Source organism: Ricinus communis, chromosome 1 (genome assembly GCF_019578655.1).
Source record: "Ricinus communis isolate WT05 ecotype wild-type chromosome 1, ASM1957865v1, whole genome shotgun sequence".
Taxonomy (NCBI): domain Eukaryota; kingdom Viridiplantae; phylum Streptophyta; class Magnoliopsida; order Malpighiales; family Euphorbiaceae; genus Ricinus; species Ricinus communis.
This window is the reverse complement of record NC_063256.1, coordinates 16704687-16709102: the sequence shown is the minus strand read 5'-3', so window position 1 is coordinate 16709102 and position 4416 is coordinate 16704687. Positions and strand designations below refer to the sequence as shown.

Genomic DNA, 4416 nt, shown 5'->3' with positions numbered 1-4416 from the left:
TGTAGGAGCAGCTAGAGGAAACTCGGCAGAACTGTGAGTTAAAGTCATATAATATACTGCACGTGTCCTATCCGAAATTAAATGGAAACTTTATTTGATTAATAAATATTATTATTATTAGCAGTATTAGTATTATTACATTTTATTTTCATTATTTCTAATATTATTATTATTAATTTTTTGTCATTACGTTTTTTTATCATTATTATTATTATAAACATTGCATTATTAATTTATTTTCGTTACAATTGACGTTTTTAATTTTAATATTTATTATTGGATCAAAAAAATATAATATATTTGTGTATCATGTTACTTTAATTTTATTGATGCTAAATTGAGATGTAATTTGGGATGAGACACCTATAGAACGTGCCACCTGATAGGTTGCATCAGGACCGTGTGCCATCGGTATAAATTAGAGACAAATAGTAGGAAAATATTCGGTGATGTGCCCTGGTCGAGCACAGCTCTCTAGGCTTATAGAATTTTGATTTGCCGGAGGAAAGGTCTCTGGTCGAGCGTTGCACTCTGGGCACCGGCTGTATTGGTATTTAAATGACCAAACTGGATTGAAAGACCCTGGTCGAGCTTTGCTCTCTAGGCGCCAGTCTTATTAGAATAAGAGAGCCAAAAGGCTGATAGAATTGGGGGTTTAGGATTCTACTGAGGTACTTGTTCCATGTATATTAAAATTGTATTTTTCTAAATTATGATATGACACATATTTATTATTTTATGATATTTTATATTATTTAAATAATTATTTTATATACATGGTTGCTTTAATTCAGACTAAATAATTTTAACTCACTCTCGAGACTGATAATCTCAATTATCTATTTTTCAAGTGACAGTTGGATCTTCCGCAGTTCCTTTCTTTGAGCAGCCCAACACTTTTCTTCCTCGGGCTTAATGTAATTAATTTTCTTGTATTCTTAACTATTTAAATTTTTAGAAATTCCACGGTAATTACGTTTAGATTTAATATTTTTTTCCAACATGATGAACAACCTGATAATGTATTAATTTTATTTTTATTGATAAATCAGTATAAACTATATTATATTTATGGATGAGTATCAATAGACATAGTGTATGGTATATTGAATGGAACTATAACTAAATTAAGTTGGTGATTTTTAAGGCTTGCTATGGGTTTTGATGGTCTTAAGCCTACCCATTCTCTAGCGCCAGTCACGGGCCCACAGAGCAGCTCGTGATAAAGTTGGGATCAGAGTCTAGGTTTAGATTTTCTTCGACCTAGGTTAGCTTCCTTAGCTACTGCAGAGTTAGGGTCGAGTATATCCATACATGTTCTGTAGATTTTAGTATCTATGTTGCACGTTAAAGAGTCTGTTGTCGTGTTGATATTATGTTTTTTTATTTTTAGTTTCTACTATGCTGAGGACTCGAGCAGCTGCAACAGCAGTAGCAGCCCAAGAGGCCTAGGATGAGGTCTCTGCCCAATCGGCCCCACTAGCACCAGCCTATAATACCAAGAGGTGAGGTAGGCCTTAAGCGGTAGTTGATAGGCATCATATTATACATATTTACATGCCTAATTATTTACATTCTTGTGCATAATTATCTCATTTTATGCTTGAATCACCTATTTTTTTGTTCCTTTCACGTTTCAGGTCATTATCGAAGGACATTATCAATAATCGAGGGAAATGCGCGTAATTACGAACCATAATCCATCAAATTGAGCAAGGACTAGCATTCCGAGGTTGAGCACGGTCTGGACTCCGGCCGTGCTAAATTATCAAGTAGCTACCCTCAAAGAGTGCCATTTTGGCACGGTTTCCGTAGCCACCACAGCCTCCACCATGGCCCGTGGTGGCTCAGCACCGGCTAGGGCATGGCCTGGAAGAGGTCAACAGAAGTGAATGCGTAGGTTCAACACTACCTGGACTTCGCCCATGCTGATTAGCACAGGCTTGACCACGGCCGTGCTGAAGGGACTATATAGGCAAAAATGATTTGGTGAATTAGGGTTCGATTTTCTCACTTAATTTCCATTATACAAACTAAAATCATTTGTTTCCAGACCTCAATTCTCAACCTTGGGAGATCAATTTCATCAATTGAAGGAAGGATTACACTCGTTTCATCATCAAATTGAAGATTAAGACAAAATTTGGGAGCATTCAAGAGGCAAATTAGGGTTTCTTATCCAACTTGAAGAAGAAGGGTGTACATGCCTTTAATTTACTTTTTTAATTCTATTCCTTATTTTATGATGCTTATTAGTATGAGTAGCTAAATTGTTAAACCCAATTGGGGTTCCTATGTTGTTGGATTGATTTTAATGTTATGAGATTTTGATTGTCATTTCTTCTTGCTTTCATTATTAATGAGAAGTCACTTTATTCATGAGACATTGTGAATTATGGTATTAGATTGCTTTATGTATTTGAGCAATTTGTTTAGAATCAAAAATTTGAATAGCAAGAACTGGTTAATAATCACTTAGAGATAAGGGTAATTGACTAGCCGGATTAAGAATTAACAAAGCTTAATAGAGGCGAGTTAAACCTTAATGCTAATCGGATAATCGAACATTAGGAAGAGATTCCAACTTTAGGTTATTAGGTTTAGGAATTCAGTTTTCTCGAGAGGGAGACCGAATTCAGTTAAGACTTCATCCATGGGTAATTGCAATTGATAATCAATTTAATCTCTATTTTCACTAAAATCTAATTAACTTAGGTCCCCTAGGGTTTGCTTTTTCCTTCGAGAGTTTTCCTAAATCCATTCAGATTATTTGACATTTAATTAATTGTTTGTTCATAATTAATCATAGCATAACACTTCATTGATTTATTTAGGTTAGATAACATAAGACGCTACAGTAGGTCTAAGTTCACCCTTTCCCGAGAATACGACCTTAATACCCACCATTTATGCTAGTCTACATCGATAAGTTCACTGCCTTAGATTATAACTACGTAAATAGCCTATCAAGTTTTTGGCGCTGTTGCCGAGGAACAATTTTTGTGTGAAGTAGAACGAACTTGTATTTTTGTTAATTTAGCCATATTTATTTTTCTATCTTTATTTTGCTTTATTTTATTCTTTCATTGTTTTAACTACTTTTGTTCTTCGGTCGCTACATTCCATTTGTAGGTAGTTTATGACTAGGAGCTCAAACTCTGATCTTATAGAGCCTCTGTCTGATCCAGAACGATCCCTTAGACTTTTAAGGAAGCGTTTGCAATTAGAAGAGGAGGAGATTGAGGTTGAGGTACCTGTTGATAAACCAGAAGGGATGGAGAATCACAATGGAAATGTCGCGGTGGACGCCAACAGAATGATGTACGAGTTTACTATACCATCATTAGATGGGACACAAACGAGTATACTAAGACCGGCGGTGGCAGCTAACAATTTCGAGATAAAGCCAAATGTGATCCATATGGTACAACAAAGTGTACAGTTTGGGGGGCTACCATGAGAGGATCCCAATGCTCATATAGCCAACTTTTTGGAGATATGCGACACTTTCAAGATAAATGGAACTACCGATGATGCCATCCGGCTGAGATTATTTCCATTTTCTTTAAAGGATAGAGCAAAGAGATGGCTGCAGTCCTTTCCACCGCACACTGTTGCAACCTGGAAATCTTTGCCTTAAAAATTCTTTACAAGTATTTTCCTCCAGCTAAAAATGCTAAATTGAGAAATGACATTTCTTCTTTTGTGCAGATGGACGACGAGAGCATGTACGACGCCTGGGAGAGGTATAAGGACTTGTAGATGCTATCCACACTACGGTCTACCAATATGGATGCAGTTTCAGACCTTTTATAGTGGTTTAAACCTTGCTACGAGGCAAATGGTGGATGCTGCAGCAGGTGGAGCTTTGAACAGCAAGATGCTGGAGCAGGCACAGAACCTGATAGAGGAGATGGCCATGAACAACTACTAGTGGCAATCCTCTAGGAGTCGGCCGGTCAAACAAGAAACGGTCAACCAATTAGACTCTACAGCAGCCTTGGCAGCTCAAGTAGAGCTTCTGACTAAGTTAGACCAGCTTCAGATGCCGGTTCAAGCAGCCCAAATAAGCTGTGAATTTTGCGGTGGCCTACACTACAGTGCAAACTGTAATGCGAGAGGTATGTTTGCTTTTAATAATAATTCTTCCTCTATTGTTTCTGCTAACATGGAACAGTTATACTACATGGGCAATGCCCCTAGACAACAGAACAACCCATACAGCAGCACATACAAACCCGGCTGGCGTAACCATCCAAATTTCGGGTGGAGAAATAACAACACCCGTGGTTCACTGTGGGGCTTTAAGAGCGCATCGTGACCACCACAATAGCGAGGCTATACCATCACGTACCGATAGGCTAAATTATGTCAACTACAATCTAAGGCAGTGTACCTATCGATGCAGTCTAGCAC

General features: G+C 37.5%; 1 non-coding gene across 1 annotated transcript; it reads right to left on the bottom strand.

Annotated features, from left to right (window-relative positions):
- Positions 1 to 3678: 3678 nt before the first annotated feature.
- Positions 3679 to 3783, bottom strand: LOC125369095. Its single transcript, XR_007214588.1, has one exon. It is a non-coding gene; the product is annotated as a small nucleolar RNA R71 (small nucleolar RNA).
- Between the last annotated feature and the right edge of the window lie 633 nt (positions 3784 to 4416).